Source organism: Manis pentadactyla, chromosome 1, assembly GCF_030020395.1.
Source record: "Manis pentadactyla isolate mManPen7 chromosome 1, mManPen7.hap1, whole genome shotgun sequence".
Taxonomy (NCBI): Eukaryota; Metazoa; Chordata; class Mammalia; order Pholidota; family Manidae; genus Manis; species Manis pentadactyla.
Genome location: NC_080019.1, coordinates 170736172 through 170762879, shown reverse-complemented (window position 1 = coordinate 170762879; position 26708 = coordinate 170736172). Strand labels below are relative to the sequence as shown.

General features: G+C 34.1%; 1 protein-coding gene across 2 annotated transcripts in view; it reads left to right on the top strand.

Annotated features, from left to right (window-relative positions):
- ZBTB20 (zinc finger and BTB domain containing 20) overlaps window positions 1-26708 on the top strand; it is an 807002-nt gene that overhangs the window by 230703 nt on the left and 549591 nt on the right. For both annotated transcript variants that reach the window (XM_057502832.1, XM_057502827.1), the window contains one exon: window positions 15643-15688. The gene's annotated coding sequence lies outside the window, so the exon portion shown is untranslated. The remainder of the gene's footprint in view (window positions 1-15642; window positions 15689-26708) is intronic.

Here is a 26708-nt window from a genome sequence, read left to right as displayed (position 1 = left end):
ATTATACATATATATTTGTGTGTGTGTATGTGTGTATATATATATATGGAAATTTTAGAACAGAAAAGTATATTATCTGAAACAAAGTACTAAATAGTTTTACTAGCATAGTGGAGATGGCAGAGGAAAAGTTAGTGAATTTGAATATAGATCAATATAAATCACCCATTGTAAAAAGGAGCAAGAAAAAAGAGTGGAAAAATAAGCAGAACTTCAGAAACCTGAAGGAAAATTTTTAAAAATGAAAAGTACAGCATAGGAATATAGTCAATATTGAAATAATTTTATATAGTGACAGATGGTAGCTACCCTTATCATGTGAGCATTTTATAATGTGACTGAATCACTCTGTTGTACACATGAAACTATACTATAATATTGTGTGTCAATTATACTTCAATAAAAATAAGAAAAATCTAGCATATAGGTAATTGAAGAACAAGAATGGGGATAAAAATTACTTAAATATTTTAACACTAAAGGCTATAGCTTCCTAAATTTTAGGAAAGGCATACATAGATTCAGGAAGTTTAGTGAACCTCAAAAACCTTCAATGAATTTGAAGAAAATAATGCCTAGCAATAACGTAGTAAAACTACTGAAAGCCAAAATTATATTGCATTCAAAATTGAATTTACTGTTATAGAGACATTATAATATTTTATTTGAATAAACTTTTTTAAAATATGGGGAAACAGTAGAAGTTGCAGTTTAAGTAATAGGTTTTAGTCTCCTAGGGTCAAGCTCTGCCACTCTATTAACTCTGTGACCTTGACTTGACCAGTTTCTTTTTTTTGAGTATCACTTTCTTCCTTTATAAAATTGTGATAAAGATGAAAATAAAACCTACCTTACATGGCTGATGCACAGATTAAATTATATGTGCAAAACTATAGTCAAAGCACTTAGTAGAAGCTAAATAAATGATGGCTGTTGTTACCTTTTTTCCTAAGTTTTCTTTGCTTGATTATACCTCTTAATCCTCATTATTGTAAATAATTTTTCTTTGTCATCATAACTTTATGTAGTTTTGATATCAGTGTTTAATAGTCTTATACAATGTCTTCAGGTGCTTTCCTTTTTTCTTTGGCGCAATAATTATAACATAGACCATAACTGTATTTTGAAGGTTTATTAAATATTGTCTTGTGTGTGTGTGTTTACATAGATTTTATGCATGTGCTTATGTGTATTTCTAACTACCAGTATAATGTTTTTATTTATAGTAGCATATTTACATTTTCTAGTTTCTCTCAAGTCATTTTATTTTTCAACAAAATACTGTCCTTTCATTTAAGTTTTAAAATAGCTTAAATATTTAGTTCAAATAAATAGTAAAAAATTCCTTATAGTATTCAGTAATTATGTAAAAGCTCCAGATTTTCTCTTTTTTACTTTTTAATGACGTTTATTTGTACCTTCCCTTTTTTATGATAAAAATGTTCCCAGTGACTTGTCTATTTTATAGGTTTTTTTCAAATAACCAAATTTTATTTTTCTGACAGTCTTCATGTCTGTTTTTCATTTAACTTATTTCCGATAGTATTGTTATTTTCTTGCTTTTATATTCTTTGGTTGTACTTCCCTTCCTAATTTGATAATTGTTAGTCTTTTTAATATATGTATCAACTTAATGCTATACATTTTTCCTTAAGAACTGCTTTAGCTGCATCTCTTGGGTTTTGGTATGTACAGATGACCCTTGAACAACACAGGTTTAGATGCACAGATCCACTTCAGTGCCAGTGGATTTTTTTTCACTGAATATATTGTAAAAATTTTGGAGATTTTTTGACAATTTGAAAACCAATTTCTCTTCTCTAGCTTACTGTATTGTAAGAATTTAGTGTATAAATACATGTAACATTCAAAATATGTGTTAATCAAATATGTTATTAGTAAGACTTCTGGTCAACAGAAAGCTACTAGGAGTTTAGTTTTTGAGAAGTCAAATTTATATGCAGATTTTTTACAATGTAGGGTTTGGCACCCCAGGTTGTTCAAGGGTCTACTGTGTTGTGTTCATTGCCATTCTATATATTTTCTAATTTTCAAAGTTTTATTAGTCTTTGACCTGTGACTTTTATGAACTTTTAATTTTAAAAATTCCCAATTATTGGAGGTTTTTGGGGAGTAGGGATTTAGTTTTGTTATAGAAGTCTAAATTTACATGTGATTAGAGAGAAGATATAATGATTTAAAGTTTTTAGTATATGTTGAGAATTACCTTGCAGTTTAATATAGGGACAATTTTAGTAAATTTTTCATTTGAGCTTGGAATTCTTAGGTACATGGCTTTATGTTTTAGCTAGATCTACCTTGTTAAATTAACATTACTTTCTTTTTCAGCCTGCTTATCTTACAGTCAATAACAGAAATATGGTCATATCTTCAATTATGATTAAAGGTTTTGCTGTTTGTGTTTTATATATTTCATGTCTATGCTGTTAGATGCTTAGAGGGACACTTTAATTTTGTTCATAAAGTGTTTCCTTTTCATTATTTAATGATCATTTTTATTTTTAATAATGCTTTTACTTAGAAGCTAGTTTATTAGACATTAATATAGGTACCTCAGTTTTTACCACTCCTGTATATTCAGAGTTGTGTCTCATTTTATTTTATCTGAGTCTCTCATAAACAACATACCATTGGACTTTATACAATTCAAAATGTGGCTCAATTTTAATCAGAAATTTAATTGGTATATGTTTATTGTGATTACTCATACATTTAATTATTAAAATTCTATTTTGTGCCTTCTAATACTATGCTTTTTCCTTAAACTTTAGTTCTTTTTTATTCACCGTTTGAATTTTTTTATGTTCCTTTCACCTATTAGTTTGAAAATTGTAATTTTAGTTGTATTATCAAACAAATACTGACTGCCTTTAAAAAGCTTATAATCCTACATGGTTTGGCAATATTAGTATCATTATTCTCCTTTCAAACAATATACAAGCATTACTCATTTTATTGAACTTTGCATTTTTGCATTTCACAGACATTGTGCTTTTACAAACTAAAGGTTTGTGGCAACTCTGCATTGAGCAGGTCTCTCAGCATTTTTCCATCAGCATTTGCTCACTTTATGCTTCTGTGCCACATTTTGGTAATTCACACAATAGATCAAATTTAGTCATCATCATTATATTTGTTATCATGATCTGTGATGAGTGTGATCATAGATGTTGTATATTAGTTGTTTGCGGCACCACAAACCATCTCTATATAAGAGGTGAACTTATTGATAAATGTATGTGTTATGGCTGCAACACCAACCAGCCTTTCCCCCATTTCTCTACCTCTCCTCAGACCTCCATACTCCCTGAGATACAATATTGAAATTAGGCTTATTAATAACCCCACAATGGCCTCTAAGTGTTCAAGTGCAAGGAAGAGTCATCCATCTCTCACTTTAAATCAAAAGCTAGAAATGATTAAGCTCAGTGAGGAAGGCATGTTGAAAGCCGCATAAGTCCAAAGGTAGGACTCTTGTGCCAACAGCTAGGCAAGGTATGAATGCAAAGGAAAAGTTCTTGAAGGAAATTACAAGTGCTACTCCTGGGAACACATGAATGGTAAGAAAGCAAAACAACCTTATTGCTGATAATGGAGAAAGTTTTAGTGCTCTGGATAGATCAAACCAGCCACAGCATTCCCTTAGCCAAAGTGTAATCCAGAGCAAGGTCCTAACTCTTTTCAATTCTGTGAAGGCTGAGAGAGGTGAGGAAGCTGCAGAAGAAAAGTTGGAAGCTGGTAGAGGTTGGTTCCTGAGGATTAAGGAAAGAAGCCAGCTCCATAACATCAAAGTGCAGGAGGAAGTAGCAGGCCGACATAGAAGCTGCAGTAAGTTATCCAGAAGATCTAGCTAAGATCATTAATGAGGGTGACTATTCTAAATACCAGGTTTTCAATGTAGATAAAACAGCCTTCTACTGGGAGAAGAGGCCATCTAGCACTTTCATAGCTGGAGAGGAGAAGTCAGTGCCTGGATTTAAGGCCTTAAATGACAGGTTGATGCCCTTGTTGGGGCTAATGCAGCTGGTGATTTGATTTGAAGCCTTGCTCACTGACCATTCTGAGAATCCCAGAGCCCTTAAAAATTATGCTGAATCTGTTCTGCATGTTTGCTGTATATGCAACAGCAAAGCCAGGGACAGCTCATCTGCTTATAACATGGTTTACTGAATACTTTAAGTCCACTGTTGAGAACTACTCCTCAGACAAATGACTCCTTTCAAAATATGACTATCCATTGACAATGCAGCTGGTCACCCAAGAGTTCTGATGGACAAGTCCAATGAGATAAATGTTGTTTTCATGCCTGCTAAACCCAACATCCATTCAGCAGCCCATGAATCAGTCATTTCAACTTGGAAGTCAATCGAAAACTTTCTGGAAACGATTCAGCATTCCAGGTGTCATTAAAAATATTTGTGATTCATGGGAAAAGGCCAAAATATCAACATGAACAGCAGGTTGGGGGAAGTTGATTCCAACCCTAATGGATGACTTTGAAAGGTTCCAGAATTCAGAAGAAGTAACCACAGATGTGGTGGAAATAGCAAGAGAACTAGAGTTAGAAGTGGAGTCAGAAGACGGGACTGAATTGCTGCAGTCTTATGACAAAACTCAAACAGATGAGGAATTGCTGCTTACAGTTGAGCAAATCAAGTGGTGTGTTGAGATGGAATCTGTTTCTGGTGCAGGTGCTGTGAAGGCTGTTGTGATAACTGTAAAGGACTTAGAATAGTACACACACTTAGTTGATAAAGCTGTGGCAGGGTTTGAGGGTACTGAGTCCAATTTGAAAGAATTTCTACTGTGGATAAATTCTACCCACTAGTATCACATGTTGTACAGAAAGCATCCCTGACAGGGAGAGTCAATTAATATATCAAATTTCCTTGTTTTCTTATTTTAAGGAATTTCCATATCCAGCCCAACCTTCACCAACTATTACCCCTATTAGTCTATAGCCATCAGCACTGAAACAAGACCCACCATCAGCAAAAAGATTACGACTTGTTGAAATCTCAGATTATGGTTAGCATTTTTTAGCATGAAAGTATTTTTATATTAAGGCATATACATTGTTTTTTTGAGACACAATGCTATTGTACATCTAATGACTATGGTACGGTGCGAAGATAACTTTTATATCCTCTGGGAAACCAAAAATGTATTTTTATGCATTATAATGCAACATTAGCTTTATTGCAGTGCTCTGAATCCAAAACCTGCAATACTCCTGAAGTATGCCTGTTAAAACTTTAGAATATTTTATTCATCCAATCCTTCCCCTCTCTTATATTTCATATTTTCTACTATTTTATATCCAACTTATCTTTAGATCTCATTAATACCAATTAAATATTGGGATTTTAAAATTTTTATTGTAATTATTTGTTTATGTAGTTACCAATTTCCAGTGTGATAAAGCTCACTCATGTTACTGGCAATGCAGATTTTGTATCTATTTCAAACTTCTCCTTCAGTTACATTACATTTGAATTTGCTATGGTCGGAATATTTGTACAACAGAATCAGTATACAGTACCATTCTGTGCTTCATTTTATTTTTTTTGAAGAGCCATTTGTTGAATATTTACCACCACACTACTGTCAGTCTTCTTGTTGCCCTTTTTTTCTTTTCATCCAATCATTTATTCTGGGTTAAACTTAGTAGTAATTTGTATTCTTCATATTTTGGGGGGGGGAAGGAGTTTTATTTATTTATTATTTTATTTTGCTATCATTAATGTACAATTACATGAACAACATTATGGTTACTAGACTCCCCCTATTATCAAGTACCCACCATATACCCCATTACAATCACTGCCCATCAGTGTAGTAAGATGCTATAGAATCTCTACTTGTCTTCTCTGTGTCATACTGCTTTCCCCGTGTCCCCCCTACATTAGACATGCTAATTGTAATACCCCTTTTTCTGCCTTCTCCCTCCCTTCCCACCTATCCTCCCCAATCCCTTGCTCTTTGGTAACTGTTAATCCATTCTTGGGTTCTGTGAGTCTGCTGCTGTTTTTTCTTTGTTATTATACTCCACAGATGAGTGAAATCACTTGATACTTGTCTTTCTCCACCTGGCTTATTTCACTGAGCATAATACCCTCTAACTCCATCCATGTTGTTGCAAATAGTAGGATTTGTTTTCTTCTTATGGCTGAATAATATTCCATTGTGTATATGTACCACATCTTCTTTATCCATTCATCTACTGATGGATACTTAGGTTGTTTCCATTTCTTGGCTATTGTAAATAGTGCTGCAATAAACATAGGGGTACATGTATTCTTCATATTTTTAAATGAAGAGCAATAATAAGTAAACTCTTGGACTTCTTTGAAAATATACTATATTCTCACTTTTTAATGATAGCTTACTTGAATATATAATTCATGATATTTATTTTCCCTCAGTACTTTGAAGATAATATTTCATTGTTTTCTAGACAGCATTGTTGCTATTGAAGTGTCAACGATCAATTTAGTTAAGTTTCTTCTTTAGAGAATCTTCCTTTACTCTTGTCTTTTGTGTTTGTACAAGTTGTGGACTGTTTGCCTCTCAGATTTATTCTCTCTCCTTCTTGGTTGTCTTTCAAGAAAGCTGCCTACTTTTGTCTAAATTTCATAGGCTTTCAAGTCCGTTTTCTGCCTGGGCTCAGCCAATTGGCCATCAATGCTTGTTTGATTGGAGGACAGGAGGAAGGGAGAAATGTAAATATTTCTCTTTTGTCAGTCTGGATGACATATCCAAATATTGCTACATTTCTGCAGTGGACCTAGCTCCTGATGAGCTGTCCACCAAGACTCTTCATTTTGCCGGTCTGCCAGTGCCATTGCTAATCTCTGGCTTGCATCACCATCCCTGCATTCAGTTGCTTATCAGCTACTTCTGCATAATTTATATTGCTTCATTTTAATTATTCTGAGTGACTTATGTTTCCTTGATTGGACCAGGAATGATACAGTGCTCTAGATTTCATTATAATGTCTCTAGATTTTTATTTATTTTTATTTACCATTCCTGGGACTTGTGCTTTATGCTTCTGATGTTTTATATCTTTCTTCAATTCTGGAAGAATCCATTATTGCTCCAGATATGGCCTTTTTGTCTTTATTTGCTAATTCTCAAATATTTTTTAGACATATGGACCTTTTTATTCTTACCTTCAAATCTCTTAATCTCTTTTTTATGTTTTCCACTTCCTCTTTTTATTTTGTGTAAATTCCTTGGAATTATCTTTTAGTTCAGTAATTCTTCCTTTATTTGTATCTAGTGTAATGTTGCCTCATTTCAGATACTGGTTTTTATTAAAATTTTCTTTCTATGAATTTCTTTGTTTTTCATCAAACCTGCCTTTTGTTCATGTTTTTCTCTTTATTTTTGCCTCTCTTTTAAAATTTCATATCATTTTAAGCATTTTTGTCCCATTAAAGCCTGATATTAATATTATGTTACCTCAGTTCTTAAAACTGTGCTCCATTTATTTTCTAACTTAATGCTCATAAACACTTTTATATCCGCTGACCCATTTATGGAAGAAAAAAACCTTTCCTCATGTGTTTGATATTTTGATATGTGAGCTCTTCTTCAGTGGATTTTGCATATTCAGTGAGATGCCCACATGCTCTGGGTTGTTGAAGATGTCGTGCTAGAGTGGTTTTGCTCCTTCTATGTACTCCAGCTGTATTGCTTGTTTCCCATTATCTGTGACTGTGGTTGTTGTAAGCCTGCTCTGTGTTCCTGTGGTTTCTTGAGTATTATTGAGTTGGATGATAATCCTGGGGTGTTGTGGTAGCATCATAGTAATGCTAAATGCCCCATCTTTCACATTCCTTTTTGTTTCTCTCTACTCAGAATCTCAATTTTTTCTTGTGAAATCAAATAATTAAAATGTTTTGCTTTTATATGTGTTTGTATGTTGTCTCTTTTAAATGTAGGCCCTCTGTGTTTTACCACGAACATTTCTGTGTGAATCTAGCCTGACTTAATTTAGAGGAAAAGAAACACAAACTCCTCCCATGAGGCCTTTGTGCTTCTTTTTCCTTTGGCTTGAATGCATTTTCTACAAAGATATCTTCCTAACTTATTTCCTCATTTATTTCAGGTCTTTATCTGAATGTGATCTTTCAGTGATATCACTAGTCACCTTACCTAAAATTTCAACCCCAACACCCTGTTCCCAGAATTTGTTTCTCCCCTCTTTGCTTTGTTTGAATTCCTTAGCAGGGATTATTGCCTATCATCCTATATATTTAACTTTTTTTCTTGCTTGTTTTTAATTGCCCACACAAAAATGTAATCTCCATGAGATCATAAATTTTCATCTATTTTTTTCATTCCTGTACCTTCATCACCTAGAACAATGCCTGGCACATAGTAAGTACTTAATAAATATTTGTTTAATAAATAAATGAAATATTCAATGGCTGTGTATTGTGTGCCTGTTCCTGAAGTAGATGGTAATGATACAAAAAAGAAAAATAGACAACATTCCAGTCCTCATGAAAACAACAGTCTTGTAGAAAACATAGACTATTAAAAAGCAGTTTATTACCACAGGTGGACATAGAGTATGAATTTAAATGAACTATTTTGATGAATTTATTAGTACCAGGTGGACATTACTTGAGGCTGAACTATGGAGTCATGGTGATTACTTTTGGTATGCAGTGCTTCTAAGACCTCTTACCTCTTTCTTTAGCTAAGAAGAGGCCAACGAATAGACACATATATTCAAACTTATATATACATGCACAAACTACAAAGGTAATGATTTGGGCAAAAAACGATTTTAAACAGGGAGCTGATGTAAGTTTGACAACGTAGTAAGAAAATGAAAGCAACTAAGTGCAGATAAGAATTTCCAGTAAAGTTTTCAGGTTTCAATTCTAATGTTGGTAGCCCCTGTCTAATAGTACAAAATGCTAAGAAAAGGACTAACCATACATTCTGGTGCCTTGTAATTGTACCTAACAAGCAAATACACATTCGTGTTTTATAACTCTGCAGGCAGTACTTAAAGGAGGATATGCTGTTACTTTATCATAGTAAATAATAAAGTTCATGGCTATATTTTCACAGGCTGAGTTTCTAGCATGTGAAATCCTGTGAAGATAAATCTCTAGTATGTGTTTAATGTACATTTCAGTTGATTTTTTTCCTAACTATAATAGTAGCAGTTATTTTATTTATATATGGGGAAGGCCATGTCACCTAAAGGAAAAGCTAATAGATTTCTTGGCAATTTTTCTATCATGTTAAAATCTCTTTCCATTTCTATCTGTTTTTATGTTCCTACTACTCTGTATTATGCTTTTTTTACTTATAGTCCCTACACCTATATCCTTTTATTCTGCCTTTGAGTCCTTGTTTCCTTCATTTTTCTCTACCTAAAATGTCATTCCTGGGCCCCTTAGATATTAAATCATATCTCTGTCTTGCTGCAGACACTGGCTGGCCAATGCAAAGTAGCTAATTTGTAGTGAGCCCCTTCTCCTAAATGAATTATACTAGCATCTGCTTTCATATATACAATCTCATTCAGTCACCACTAAAATCTTTGTGTTAGGTAAAATCTCCCCATTTTGATAAGATGAAACTGAGTATAGGGAGATTATGTAAATTCCCCTAGGATGCACACTTAGTACAGTGTAATTGAAACCTTAAACTTTTGATTGAAAGTGGTTGCTGTTTTCATTATAATTCCATTGCTTGTCTCAGATATTCAATATCCAAGCTACTAGAATTGCTTTTGAAGTTTTCCTGACTTGCCATTAATTAAATGGAATTTATAATAAAAGAGTACCTGCAGCACTGAGGTTCCCATGTGGTAGGTACAGCTAGGATGTAGAGAAAGAATGGTAGGGAGAGCTGTTACCTACCTAGTTTAACAGTTTCCTTTGATTGAAAGCTGCTGCTCTGAAACTCATATTTATACATCTGAGAAATACTTATTATTGTGTGTCAGGCACTAAACTAGACCCTGGATATAGAACAAAATAATGTGGTCTCTATGGAGTATGCAACCTAGTAGGGGAGGGAGAGAACAAACAAACACATAAACCAGTAATCACGCAAATAATTGACACTGTCATAAATACCACAGAAGAATAAAATAACTGAGAGGTCTGTCTCAGGAACAGTAGTCAGAGGTGGCCGCTCATAGAGAACAGAAGAACCACACAATTCTAACAACTGGTTAGGAAATGCAGAACACTCAGGGAACTCTGTGTCTCAGCTTCTGCCATACTAGGTGTCTGTTAACAAGAGGGACTGGGATCGCTCACCCCTGTCCAACCTAGGACCGAAACAACCAGGCTTTCTAATCTGCTATAAACATGTAAGCGTGATTCTTAATATATAGTTTTGTGCTGATTAAGTGGAAAAGTATGAGGGAAAGTAAAATAAAAAAGGTTGGAATATTAGTGTTTTATAAAGACTGACAAAGAATTTGTTTAAGAATGTAATTCTTTAAATTTTTTTTTACGCAGTGTGAATTTTCTTAATCGTCAGGAACATTTGGTAACACAATTCATTCAACATTCCTTTAACCAATATTTAAGCCATATTTACTACTTATTAGGTACTGTGCTAAGGACTAGAAATGTAATGGTGAATAAGGCAAAACCCCTTTCCCCATGTTTAGTCTTGTGTGAAAAACAATTATTATTCAGAGTGCTGATTATTATCACAAGATGAAGCACAAGACATCAGATTCTGGATGAGGTAGTATCTAAACTAAGATCACAGGACAGTTATGTGCTGAGCTACAGAATTTTCACATTCTCCAAGAATGAGTAATTCCTTTCCATAGTTGTAACTTCAAGTTGAGAGTATTTTGAAAATATAATTCTTAATATTTATCTAAATTGTAGATTTGTTTTTCTAGACTAGATCTTAAATGATGTGTAAGAAGTTAAGTTTTAAAAGATCATATATTTCAAAAACTTTTCTCTTTAATACTCTGTGAAGTGTGGATTACAGGATAAGTAGAGTTATTGACATTTAATGTCTGTTAGATCAGGTTTCTACTAAGAGTTCAATATTGTCATGTTTACACATAAAATTTGATATTAAGTTGTCTCATTTTAAGTGGTAGCCATTAATGTAGGAAATTCAAATACAGCATTCTTTATAAACCTAGTTTTTCATGTGTTTAGTAGCTAGATTATAGCTGGTTTGACCTCAGGTCTAGACAGACCAACGGTGCCCTTGGGTTGACGGGTGTTTATCGTATGATTTCCTTTTCCGTCCTTATTGCCCTTTTCTGTTTCCAGTTCACAGAGTTGATAAAGAGAGAACTGTTGCTTCTCATACTTCCTCTTTCTGATAGGAAGATAGATTATTTTTAAGCACAAAGTGCTAAATCTACTTAGTAATTTACAAAAATAAGCACAATTAACTTGTTTTCCAGGTCTACTTTAAAAATTATAATTCCCCTTACTCTTCATTGGCTTTCTGTTCAGATAAACTGCAGAAAGATTTGTCTTTAAAAATCAGGGCATCTCAATTTTTAAAAATTAAATCGTTTTTATTGATGATGAAAGTCTACATTTTATAATAATAATGTAATAACAATAGAGCAACCAGTTCAGTCTAAAAGAAGTAAACACATATTAAATAAAATAAAATTATTTTAGATTACATAGTGTCTTTTCTAAAATAGGTCACATTTAAAATGTAAAGCACCCAAAATGTTCCTAAGGATGCTTAGTCAGTTACGGGGGAAATATTTTTTAGTCTATATTTAGGTTCAGAGCTCTGTTATGGAGCCAGTGCCCCTGCAGACCCAGCTGGGGCCCTTTTCAGTGCCCTAAATGAATTAGCTATTATATTTATTAATGGCCCAAGAGGCACCATTAAGTGCTCTCTTCTTCCATCTCTAGTCAGGCCCAAACAAATAAACTTTCCTGAACTTCACAAAATAGAGTTGGACCTATTCAGTTCCCCCTGGGGAACACAGCTTTGCCAAGCTAGAAGTAAAAAGAACACAAATCGTCTATACTAGATCTCCATCTGGAATGATGCTGATAGTAACCTCACCTTCTTATGACCTAAACCATTCTAGGGATTATATCATCTTTTTGGGATTCTGAAGACACCATTTAACAATTCTGGGTTTGTGCTGTCCTCCAAATCAAAACAGAAATAAGGCCGAGAACAACATCAGTATGCATTCATTTATGTATTCCAAGCCCTGAGAAAAAAACTGACTATAATATTTTTTACTTATATTTGCAAACTTTGCATTATATGTGAGCTCAGGTCATTTGCAGGGTCTCTTTAGAATACATAAAAAGGTGATGCTGCCCACATGTGATTGTTAAGGAGCCCACAACACCTCGGGCCAATTCCAGTCAAATAACTACATTCATTTTATCCTTATTTTCCATTTCCTTATTGTTTCAGTTGAGTATGGAAAATGCTTTTTCATTTTTCACTCAGAAAAGTGGGCCGTATTGTTGCACATATTACTTAGATCTTACTACTTTTCTCTTAAGTAATAGGAATGGTGCTTTAAAAGGCTGCTTAGGGTTGCTTATTGTGGGCATTAATATTGTTATAGAGCTTCCTGATTCAGAGATGTTCAGTGAATAGCCAGTACATGACTGGCTCTTGGATGAGCTGTGAAATAGAGAGTAATATGTTGAGTAAGCTATCTTTCTATGTTCTTACTCCCTGCTTAGCCCTTTAGCTTACAGGGACAGACCTCTTTTCCTTTTCTCACGCATTAGGACAGTACTAATCTCTTCTGCTTAGCAATGCTTACTTTATGGCAGGCACTGTGCTAGCTCCTTCACAGGTCTATAACATGCAATATGCACAAGCAATCCTATAGAGTAGATAATATGATTGTCACTTTACAGACAGGGAAAGTATAACTTGCCAAGATCATATAACTGAAGAGAGGGAGCTAGAATTCTATTCCAGGTTTGTGTGATGGCAAAAAGCTAATCATAAAACCACCATCCTACCTCGTATAACTGCTGCTGTCTAGACCTCTGTGAGTCCCGGATCTCCGGATCATTGATCACATGAATAGTGAATAGCTTCTTTCAGTGTTTGGCACAGCTTCACACAGGCTGACCCACTGACTGAACCTCAGAACCATCACCAGCTTCAGAGGGGAAGTGCTGAATATGGTTACAGGCCACAAGGAACTGAACTGGTCTGGAGAGAAACTATGCTGCACAACAAACATGGTTCACCACCACCACTACCACCACCTCTTGTTGGTAGGGCTCCTCTCTGCATTCGTCTATCCACTCTTTTCTCCTTTTCTTTCCCTGGTAATGTTGTTCTCACAGTATTTTTGGCAGGGTTAGCAAGTGACTCACTTATTTACTTTAGTTGCCAATAAATAACTATAGCCTGTTAATAATTTGTCCACATGTTTTATATGACCTTAGGTAGTCTGAGACAAACTTACACATCTGGCATCTGAAATTGGATCAATATTCCTTCATACCTGGTCTCCTATTATATAACTCTTCATTTGCATTTTGTAAATGATGTACATTCATGTACTCATGAATTTTTGTTACCTACATATCAGTTTTTCGCTCAGTAATGTAAAAGAATAAACTAGATATGTATTTTCCTTATTTAAAGTGTACAGATGCCTTCAACTGTGTTGGGTTTATATTATGTCAGTTGTATATACATTTTGTTTTGGTTTTTTTTGTTTGTTTCTAGGACTATTTTTTTAGAGCAGTTTTGGTTTCACAGCAAAATTAGTAGAAAGGTTTATGTACCTGTTTTTTTTAGCACTTTTCAAAGTTAGCTCTATGAGGGTAAGATGTGTTCTGATTTATATTTTGCCATATCATAATGTCAGACACAACATTTTGTTTGTAATAGATGCTCACTAAATATTGTTGATTTAGTGGATAAATTAGCCTGTAATAGTTTGAACAGATTTGCAGTCCTGAATGGTTCTTGCCATATTTCACTCTGCATAATTAAAGGAGTTTTACTAAGATGATTAAAAATGTGTTATTGAATGACTGGCGTAGATTCTAAAGCAGTGGGAGACCCTGGCTGTCCCCGTATAAAGAAGCAGGGAGGATGATTTTCTCACTGTAGGTACACTTAGTAGATTTTATGTGTGACGGAATTAATTTATTTCAATCAGGAAGGTTAGAGTTTTGATTTCCATATGACACTCTTTAACTTTTTCTTTTACCCCATCCTGCCAACAAATACTTTTTTTCCTATTATAGAAGTAATGTTTATTGTAGAGATTAAGTAGGTGTGAAAATAAAAAGAAAAATTAAAATCATCCACAATCTTATTATTTGGATATAATGGCTCAATATATTTCTGTGTTCTTTCTGTTTTTTTCTTCATCCACACAATTTCACTATGTCTATGCAATTTGTATCCTGTATGTTTATATAACATTCCATTACAAGGTACTTTGTGGATTGTTGCAAAATATTCCTTTATATGGGTGTGCTTTGTTTTAGTTATTTTTCTACTGTTGGATATTCAGGTTACTTTTAGTTTTTTGCTATCATTAAAATCATCTTTCTTACATAAATCTCTGTTGGTTTTCAGTTATGTAAGATATATTCCAAGAACTAAAATTACTGAGTAAAGATTTTGAACTTTAGGTTTTCGATACATATTACCCAATAGCTTTCCAGAAAATTTTCACATACCCATTGGAAGTGTGCAAAGATGGTTTTATTGAGTCATCATCAAAATTGATTATTTCCTCTACACACTTTTAAGCAAGTATTATCAACTAGACTTACTGACTTTACTGTGTTACTGCCATCGACTTTGCTCAGAGCATGTAAATTAAACACTTCAGTTTACTTTCAGAAAGAATTATAAAATATTTTTAAGGATCACAGTAGTTCAGAGGCTACATTATAATACAGTTTCCACCTACATGCAAATATTTTTCAGGTCTAATTGTAAACTTTACATACTTTGTTTAAGCCGAACTTATGTTGTCTTCAGTATTGATACCTACTTTATTGGCAGTTTTCTCAAAGTGTGTTGGGGTGAGGCATTATATCTAGTGTGACTTTAGCATTCCGTCTTGCAGCCACCAATCTCCTATTTGCTGTTACAACTTAGAGTTAATGAACATTCCAAGTTTACTTTTACTTCTGCATATTTTTGTGGACTGCTTTGCTACTAAATTACCTTTCTTCCTCACAGTATTCTATCCAAACTGAGTGCAGATGAATCTGAGTGGTTTCATTTTAGAGAGTAGCAGTCATATTTGTGTTAGGAAGGCAATAGTCTTGGAAGAATACCAAAAAAAAAAAAAATCATTTTTAAGTGTTTGCCTTATCCTGTAGTGAAAGCATTTTCGTTTCAGAGGCCATGGTAAGTCTTAGTCCCTTCTGGTACTTGTTTTTAGTAACACTTCTAAGGAACTCTGTGTGTGTGTGTGTGTGTGTGTGTGTGTGTTCATACATATGAATTTAGAAGACCAGAAATATCCTATGGGGAAAATACAGATATAAAATAATTCACTTCTTTAAGGATTGCATTCTTTTCTACTTCTCTGCAGAAACTGTCTCAGAACAAATACTGGCTCCACTTAGAAAATTAATTTTTACTTACATGATATATTTTTTTGCATTTCAGACTACCTGATAAATTGCAAGTCTGTCTGTGCCCCATAGCTGCACAGGTATGTATATGAATTGCCTATAGTTGTATAAGTCTATTTATTAACTGACAGGTTATTACAATTTTGTGTAGTAAAATTGCTTATAGATTTCATAATGTGAAAGTGTTAATTTTTGAGTACTTATAAATATTGACAGCTCTAAAGCATAGTACGTTTTATACATACCTTGCATTTCACTATTTTGTAAGAATCAAATAAACATTTCTAAGATTTGATGAGGCAGAATAATTTTAATTACAAAGCAGTCATCTGGTAAAGAGATTTGAGAGTGTTTGATGGAACTGTATTAAAGCGACTGCTGATATGGGGTCAGGACTACTGCAAAAACCACTGGTGTTGGCATTACTGTTTCATTTTCAAACTTTCTTTGCTGCCTTTGAGTTTATTTTCTGTAGTGGTCACTTTAGGTATGGTCTCTTTCTGTAGTACATTGCAACATGATTGCAAATGTACTGTCTGCTGCACTGTCTCAAGCACTAGAGGAATGGAAAAAAATGTTTGCACCTGTTTAAAATCTCAACTGTGCAGTGTTGTGGTTCCTGGGCAACAGTCAGGAATTCTCAAAAGCTTGGTTGCACCTGCTCAATTGTTGCTTTTGCAGCTGTGTCATACGAGAAAGCACAGAGAAGCTTGTTAGCAGTTTGCTTGTGCTGCTCCGTATTTTGTGTACTCTGAGTTTGAAAGATTCTTACTTGATGTAGACCTTGAACTATTAATGTTGGTTTATTATAAATCCCACTGGTTTTATCTCCCAAATATTTTCTCCAAATTCTTTGTTGTGAACTCCCAATGTTTTTTTTAGTAGCTGTTGACTGCCCTCTATAATGTGTATGTTAACCTCTGTAAAGAATACGTGGGGAGAGTAGATCTCTCTAGATAACTGAGTTGATAATAATTTTTGTCCTGGTAGAGACATTTTGTATTTGGCTCAATTTCACCATGTTGGCAATCCCACCATGTGAGGCTGGATGTAGTTATTGATCCATTTAGCTGAACAGATTTGAAAGCATTTGGCTATTAGTGGACACATGGGGCATATTCATAAAATTTAAGGGTATATTATAAGATGATTTCTTGATTCATGCATGTGTCTCTGTTGCAGTTTGGTGGAAGTGAGAAAGAGAAAAAAATTGAAAATTAAATAGTAATCTTAGAAAAGGAGCTAAAATCCAGATGTAGATTTTTAAGGCTAGAGTATTATCCTTTATGTTCCTCATCCTACTCATCTGATATTTTTGACCAAGTATTGCTGTTAGTGATGTTAGGTTTCTTTTAGTTAATGCCATATATGTTTTCTAACAAATATCTATATTTTAATATAGAGAAGCTATTATAGATTGTGTTTTACACTAGTTACATAAAATTCTATAAATCCAATATAAAAAGCAACAACCCAACATAAAAAAATATTTAATTGAATAATTTATTTGGTAGTCCCAAGTTGCCAAAATTGAAATCTTACTCAAATAACTTGCATTATTCTCTTTAAAAATGCTGCATTTAAAAAAAAAAAGCTAAGGAGGTTCCATCAGTATTTGGTAGCATAAAATCATAGAGCTGGTGTATCTTTTCTTTTTATTGGCTCGTTAAAGATTCTTTTAAATTAAATACCATAATATGAATTTAACTAACCACCCTTGGAGTAGGAAGCATAGGCACTAAGTAGAGGATTGTACACAACCTCTTAATACAATAACTTCTACATAGTAGGAGGTCAATAAATATTGAATCAATGTATGTGTGAATAAAGCATGTCTGGAGTTGTATTGGAAATAGAGGGATTGAGAGTCCTATAAAGTTGTTACTTATTATATACTCTGAATGGGACTTTGGATTTCTGTTATTTTTTATTCTGCTAATTAGAGATGAGACTTCTGATAAATTATCTCCTTAGAATGAGAAATGCATATGTAAGAACTGACCATCATTGCAATCAAGAATTGGCATGGCATTATTTGCAATGTGTTTTATATTCATTTTGCTTACTGTAAGAGAAGTCTTTATATTATGTCACTTTTACACATATTGTTGAGGCATGCAATGACTAAGTTAGTTGTCACCTTGGAAATACTCTGCAGCATAGAAATAAACAAATCTGTGTTATACAATCAATGCTAAAGGTTTCCCAATCTCTATCTCACTGAGAACACAACTAAAATGTATGTTGATTTGCTTTGGGTCAAGTAAGATCAGATATTAAACATATGTAACTATTTGCTAAACAGAAGTAAAGGGCCCTGTGTTTACTGTATACCTGTTTATAATTATGGTTTCTGTTATTCACTAAATAATAGGCATTAGGTTGCACAATGAACTGATATGTATTGGATCAACACATCTTACTTGAGCTTCTCAAACTTTGTTGCCTAACCAGGTGACGATACTCGTGATACTGTTTGGCTTGGAAGTACCTTTCCTCTCGGGACAGTTTTCTGTCACCTTAGTTTACACCAGTGGATGAAAGGCTAATATCAAGGATATTATTTTTTTTTCCCAGAAACTCAATGTAGTAAACTATATTCCTCTGTTATTCTCAACATTAGAAATTAAGAGATGAGCCAAGAACATGCATTAGCTAGAATGCTAAACCAGGTAATAGCAGCTGCTTCAGTGACTTGTACCAGGAATTAGAGTATGGAATCCCCAGGAGGCAGAAATCACCAAGACCTAGGATTCTGGGGCATAATTGCTGATTTCCCTGGGACTTCAGGGTCAAAGAAATAGAAGAAGAAAATCAACATTTGTTGGGAACATAGCATGTCTAGATATAACTTCTTTCTTTCTTCCCTTCCTTCCTTCCATCCCTTCCTCATTTCCTTCCTTCCTTTTATTCCACACAGGAAATGGAAGCCTACTATTTGCCAAACACAGTGCTAGGCTAAAGGAATAAAACAAAGCCCTTGCCCTTTCAAAGAGCATCCAGGCTAGTAGGACACAAAGAGAGGTTGACAGAGCTCCTTTTGGCTTCACCACTTATTGGTAGGGTAGACCCAGTCAAGTCACCTAATCTTTCTGTTCTTTTTTTACTTCTTTGGAAAAATTGAAAAATATTAGTATCAGGCTTATATATTATTGTATTGAGGTGGATATAACACAATACATGTAAGATTCGTAGTTTAATGGTTGTCATAGTACTACAACTTGAATACTGTAATTAGGCCATCTACTTGCTTGAGAACAGGGATCCTTGTCTGGGCATTGTAACACAGGTTGTCCTGAAGGATCTCAGCAAAGTTACCTCTTTTAGGGCTTCAGGAGAGGTTCTAGAAATCATATGTTTGAACTTGAAGGGGGACCTGAATCGTCATTTAACATCTTTATTTCATCCACGATGAGGAAATAAGCTCAGAAAGTTCATGTACTTGTTAGAGTTACATAGTCTAGTAGGTGAGAGATGCAGGATTTGAACTTAGAACTTTCTCAATTCTTAGTCTCTACTGTGAGACAGCTTATGTGGAAAAATATTAGAGTTAAAATTTCATTTTTCTTCTAGTAGTTGGAGAGTTGATTATTAATCTCCAGGAAGTAAATAGACTAAGTCGAGTTGCTGAAATACTAACCATAAGACAAGCTGTACTGAATCTAAAAGACCTTCATTTATTCTTGTAATGGGATTAATTTCACCTAAGTTGACTGAAGCCTTTTCCTTTTATGTTTGTGAATAACTGGTTTCTTCTTAAGAAGTATAAACAGTATGTTTAGCAGGACATCTAGTACCACCTATGTGTCTTTAGATGCTTTAAAGAGTCTGTGAATACCTTAAATAAGTCAGCAACTTGGAAGCAAATTATCCTTGTAAGATACCTGGATTCTAAGTTTCTTGCTTTAGTTTGAATTTAGGAGCTTTGGAGTCCAAAGGGCCTGCACTGAAATAGTCTACAATTCAGCAGCTATGCAACCTGACTAACGTGACTAAGCCTCAAGTTTTCTTACCTAAAATATGGTGGTAACAACACCTACCTTTTTAATGACAGCCGTGAGGATTAAAGTCGATTAGGTATTCAAAATACCTTATTTAGTGCATAATATCCACTAGTATTCCCTATATATTAGTTTTTTTCTCTTTCCTGTTAAAATATTAAAGTTGTTATGATGAGCAGTATAGGAATCTGGAGGAAGTGTGGGATTCACCTATTAAGTTAATTTTGATAAAGTTATATATTTGATGATAGGGGATAAGCATTTTAGTTCAGCATGGTTAGACTCACCATGTTCAACCATGCATGCTACATGTCTATAGAAGGCTGGGGCTATGTAAGGAAAAACTGAAGATGAGAATAAGCACATCAACTTCAGTGTCTGTTGATTATGGAAATATGTCCTGCAATGGAAGGACTGTTGATACAACTTCCAGACAAATGCCACTCCTCTTTTGAAAACCAATCTCTTGCAAACAATGAAGAACCTGTACTCACTAATTAAACCATGTACCCTTGAAAGTATCCTAATGACCTGAAGGTTGTTCTGTTGACAAGGTTGTCACAATCCAAGCAACTTCAGGTTTAGTGAGCATAGCTAACAATGAGTAAATAGGTTTATTAGGCTTTCTTTTTCTCTTGAGGAGGAAATTATATGGTAAAATGTCCTAATACCCTAATGCGCAAACTCCCTCAATAGTAGGTAAGTGGATTTGTGAATTTGAATGTATGATTATTCCTTATATCTTTAATAAAAACTATGTCATCTTAATTACAGTAAACCACTTTTTTTCTGCTAGGCTGTTTATATTGCAGTAGCATCTTTCTATATAGCATCCAAAAAGGAAGGGAAAAAGCACTAGATAATATATGGAATAGACCATTACTCAGCTGAGTTAATAAGGTTAACTTCTTAAGGTTGCCTAATGTCAAGTGTACAGTCTTGACCATGATAAGTCAAAGTAAACATTGATAATTAATGAAATTTTTATTTAGTTGGGTATTAGTTTGCTAGGGCTGCTGTAACAAGGTTCACAAACTCAGCAGCTTTTAAACAACAGAAATGTGTTTTCTCACAGTCCAGAAGTCCGTGGTCCATGTTCCCGCAGGGTTAGCTCCTTCTCAAGCTGTGAGAGAAGGACCTGTTCCAGGCCTCCCTCCTTGATTTGTATGTGGCGATCATCTCCCCGGGTTTCTTTACATTGTGTTTTCTCTATGCATATCTGTCTTCTCGGTGCATATCGGTCTATGCAAATGTGTCCAAATTTCTTTTCTTCACAAGGACACTGGTCATAGTGAATTAGGAGCCTCTCTAATTGTCTCATTCTAACTTGATTACCTCTGTAAAGACCCTATCTCCAAATAAGGTCATATTTTCGGGTACACGGGGTTAGGACTCCAACATATTTTTTTTTGACACTCAATTCAACTCATGAGAGTTGGGATAATAGTAGTTAAAATTTATTGAGTGGCTTTTATATTCAGATGTTTTATGTATCAATTGATAATCCTTACAACAATCTATTAGGTAGATGTTATATTTTCCATTTTGTAGGTGAGAAAACTTAAACTCAGAGAGAATAAGTAATTTGTCCAATACCACACAGCTAGTAAATGTTAAATACTAGTATTTGAGCCCAGAATTCCATGCTGCCTTTTAAATGAATAAGCTTCATAACCTCAGTCAAAAGCCCCAAAAATACTTTGAGCATTTAAGGTTTTTGTCTGTTATTAGGGCTTGTGCCAAAGAACGTTTTATCCATCAAAATGGTGCATTATGCTGTTGCATAAATGCCCAACATCAACTGCCTGTATCTTCACTCCTGAATTTTTTGCCGACAATTGTCATTGAAGGCTTAGTATTTTAGCTCTCCTGCACCTAATGAAGCTTTTGGACAGGATGGATTCTGAACATAGACTGCATGGGTTGATTCTGGCCCCAGTTTATGTGGATGGCATTGAGAGCCAAGTCATGCCCAGGGTCTGCTGCTCAGTGCATGTGCACTCTGCTCTCCTTACCTTCACTCTCTTCTCCCTCATCATTGTCTTTCACTTTTAACAGGTAGTTTGTGATTTTTTTTCCCCTCTTTTACAATTCCTGCCTGAGTGATAAACATTGAAAGGGACTAAGTGTGAAGGGTGACAAAATAGGGCACATCTCTGCTTTTGTGAAAGCCAGTGCTCCTATAACTGGCCACAGCCTTATTGTTATTCATTCACTCTAAAGAGCAAAGGGGCATTGTGTACCTTATTTAAGTTTCTGATTGTGTACCTTATTTAAGTTTCCAATGGAACAGCTTGTTTCTCACTTTGAAGTTTTGAAGCAAAACTTGCTCATGACCCAATTTCAGTAATAATTCTCTTAAGTAACCCTTGTACTCATTTATAAGATTTTTTTTCCACCTACTGTCTGTCTAGCCTGGTTTAAAATTTTTATATATGTACTTTTAAAAAATTGATTAGCTGGAGAGCTGCCCACTCCTCTGTGCTGTATAATAAGGATTTAAAAACTGCACACTGAATTCTGTAATTAAAACTGACCCACATTTGGACCTGAGTACACCAGGACTTAGCCAAACTTGCCATGAGCTGAGTTCTGGTGGCAGATGGGAACTAATGAGGACACACTCCACTCCAGAATTTCCCAGCTGCTTGGCCCCTTTTTGTACAAACAAGGTTTGGAGGGAAGTCCGGATCCCAAGAGCATGTTCTGTCAATGTGCTGTACTCAATGATTTGGGAAATGTTCTCACAAAATCAGGCTGTTTCAAGGCATCCTTAAGACCTCAGCTACTGTCAGATTTTAAACATGAACATTGAAAGGGGCCTTTTGTGCTCTCTCCAGCCAATTTTTAATTTTAAAGTGAATTCAGATCACAATTCCCTCCTGACTTTTTTCCTTTGCCTGGGGATAGAATGATAACTGATATCCCAAACTGGAGATTTGCAGGTGGTTTTCTCAGGACAGACTAGGTCTCCTTACAACCTATGGATCTCTTCAACTGGTTTGATGTCCTGGGACTATTCAGGCAGATGTAATTGAATCAGTTTGAAGCAGCTGTAGCTGGCATGTGGTCTCTCAGATTGCTAGCACCTGCTTGTTTTTTTGCAACTCACCAGAGTGAGAGAAGTGCCAAAACCAGCGTTGGCCTTGGAGCGGATAAAGCACTTCAGATCCTATATTCCATTCTCTTTCCAATCTAGCCACATCATCAGTGGTGTCTGAATTAATAAAACCCGTTTCCTGACTCTGTCTGAGGTATACCTTTCCTTCTCATTCTTCTCAGTTTTGAGATCCTGACAGTACTGACCAGTAGTCCAAAAAATAAGGGAGTATAATGGTGATCAGGTGGCATTGGGGCTCTCTTATTATTAGACAACTGGGTAGCCTGTGGTTTACAGAGTCATTTAAATGAACACACCGAATTCATTTGCTGTTCCAGCGCAGTCTTATTGGCACAGAGAATGAGCGGTTAATGTATAACAAACTGTGAGCTATTATGGAATATGATAAATACATTTGCTCAGCCGGGGAGAGTGTGAAATGGAACCATTTCTCCAACATCTCTCTTAACCAATCAACATGGATTTCAACACTTACTGTGTGTGAGGAGATGCAGTCCACTAAAAAAGGGATAAAACTTTTAGGACATACTACATATATAAAATATACCTTAAAAGGTATAGAATAGAAATTTTAAATAAAAAGGTTTAAATCCATTTAAAAATGCTTGTTTACTTTATCTTGCCTTTTTCCCCTTATATTATTTGGCACATACATATTTAATCCCTAAGTATTACCAATTTACTAATGTTTACTTTGAACCTTGAGATGATAAAGACAAGATATCTACTTAATATTTATAGTTTATGTACAAAGTTCCTTTAATATGGTTGTTAGTATTGATGATCTTTTGAGTGAAGCCAAGATAATTAAATTGAGTTTGTGAATAATAGTAATGAGTGAATTCTTAAAAAGTCATTTCATTATCATCAGCAGATGCCTGTTTTGCAAGGCATAACAAGATGCTATGGACATAAGAAGTTTATGTGGTTCTTGATTACAAGAATCATATGGTATACTTGAAGAGACATGATATAAATATTTTTTTTAAATAATGAGATAAGGCGTTTCAGAATTAAAATCATGCTCTAGTGCTGTAAAAGTAAAAATGTCAGTACTTTTGTCAAATGAATGCTCTAGACACAGTGTCTTCTTGCTCCCTCCCCTTCACTGCCCACGAGGGACATCACTAATCCGTCATGGTTCTCTCTGCCACTAAACCAGAACTTGATCTAAAAATCCTCCTGAAGACAACACTTGAGACAATCATTACCAGTTGATGGATGTGAGATGAAACCATTTGTGAACACTGACAAAGTCACTAAGTGCTAAAGATATTCAGTGAAGGGAGAGAGTTCAATGAGCTTCAAGGATGAAACAGGGTTTGAACTAGGCCTTGAAATAACATAAACATAGGGCCTAAGTAACTAGAAAGGAGAAAGATCATTTTCAGACTGAGGAGTGATATCAACATGAGTTAAGTGTGGAATTGTGTGGTCTGGTCAAGGATAATGAGTAGACCTCAGTTTTAAATAGGTAAGTGGTTATGTTGTTATTAGTTTATTGTTTTTCTCCTCTGCTGGACTGTAAATTCAGTATATAATACTTCATAAAATATAAAGTATTATATTAGTGTTTATTATAAAATACCTCCTGAGAGGGAACTCCTCTCTGAGTTAGATCTCCCATATGTTTCTGTAAGTTCTTACTCTGTTTATGAATTGTGTACATATGAATTGTGTACAATTCACCTAAGTTTTCAGTGTAGCTTCTCATTGCCAAGATTCTATGTAAAGAATTGAGGGAGATTCAAAGGGGATTTTTGTCCTCTATAAATTTAGATAACAATACTTTTTAAAAAGCTGATTTTTATTATAAATACTGTAGCAGTCTTAACACCGGTTTGGGGGATTTCTTTTTTAACCATAGTATTTAAGAATTTTACAACATATTCCTCTTTTCTGAGAACAAAGAGACAATCTATTACAGTGGAAAGCGTACGGGGTTTAGAAGTAGAAGATCTGCATTTAACTTTCTGCACCAGAAGTTATTGGCTACAAGATATTGGGCAGCCCCTTAGGTGCTTCCTAATTGCGCATCTCTAAACTAGAAGGGATGATACACCAAAATTTAAAATTAACCCTTCTTCTTCTCCTTTATCATCATCATCATCATCATAATTCTACTCAGAAACCATGTACTAGTATGTTTAACATGGTATCCTTATAGATCCCTCTTTCTCCACCACTTATACCATTTGTTCTAGCTCTCACAGATCTATTATGCACTTTGGATAGAGCATTTTATTTTATCTAAAAAGAAGCCAAAATTTAAGAAAGCACTCCATAACCTAGTAATTACTAACATTTATTGTTGAATTATTTGACCCCCATAATAGTTTCATTTGTTATTAAAAGTAACTATTTGATATTAATTATTTATATATTTATAGCAGCTGTTTTACACTGATCATTTCAAACATTCCTTTTTGTGTTAGATTTATTTATTCATTCATTCAGTGCAAATCATTCTAGCTATTGGCATAAATCTATTCACTTTCCATCTGATGATATAAATACCTTAATTGAGTACATCTTACTGAGCTGATAAAGTGTTACCAGACCAATGTCTCTGAAAACAGTTCAAATATAAATCAATTCATCTTTGAGTTGTAAGAACGATTTATTCCCACCAGAAATTTGATGACTAAAAAGTTAATCCAAAGGTTTGCCAACTAAAATTTATTAATTACAGAAACAATTTCATTTACTAACAGTCAATGATTTATGAACATCTCTTAGGTTAAAAAAAATAATAATAATTGATAGTTACTTTTCTCTAGAAGGATAATTATTTCAATATTTCTCTTTGAACATACAATGTTTAATGATTGAATATATCTACATGTATCATCCTTATGATTTTGAGGATCCTTAAGGGAATTTATGAAGATAATTTCTAATTTTCTGAACATATGCATTCCTGTATAGTTATGGTAAAAATGTATGAATAGACTTTTAATTTCTCAAAATATGTTTTCATTAAAGTACTTGAATTTTTCACACTATATTCTCATTTAAAAATTTTTAAAGATTATTTAAAAATATGTTTAAATTCAACTTTAGCTTATATAATGTTATATTGGTTTCAGATGAACAACTTAGTGATTCATGAATTATATATGTTACTGTATGCTCACCTTGAAAAGTGTTACTATTCTCATTTTTGTTAAGAACATCAAAACAGGATTACATGGTATGGGTCATGACTTTCTAAAGATAATGTAAATGGGGGTCTTCTGAATTTTAAGATTTAAGTATATATAGAATTGTAATTATATGTAAATGAAATAATGGGTAAACTGAAAATTAACTAAAAATGTTGCTTTTATAATGTCTTAACTGTATGTAGTAAATATGATAGCACAGTTCATTATTACTTTAACAAGTGGTTAATTTTGGATATTAGACAACAGTTCAAACATAATCTTCAGCCATACTAGTCTTATGCCTCAAGCAAAGCAATGTATACTTATGAGAGTATAGGATATACCCTAGGTCAAAAGAAAACTTATTTTTTCCCTGTAAATTTGTCATTTGATATCATACTGAAATTTCCATTGATCAAAAATAGATATATATATATACTTTCTGAATCCAGTTCTTAAAAAACATAAATGATTTTTCATTTGATGACTGATTTAAATTATATTCAATTCAGTGATTTCAAGAATACCTTTCCTATTGATCATGTACTGTTTTAAATATGTATTAATTATTCAGGTCAATGTGGAACTTGGGATTTTTAAAAATACAACCCTCATGATTTTCTTTAAAAAACATAACCGGTATCTATATAAGACTAGTTTCTGGCTTTCTTGAAAGTATGGGATTTAAAAAGGTGATATCAGTTTTGTATAGCATCTAGTGGATATAAGAGGGCATAGCTCTAAATAGAGAGCAGTATATCTCTTTTAAGGTTGACTTACTACCACTAGTAACCATCACTACAGCCTCCCATCCTCCCATAAGTTTTGTCAT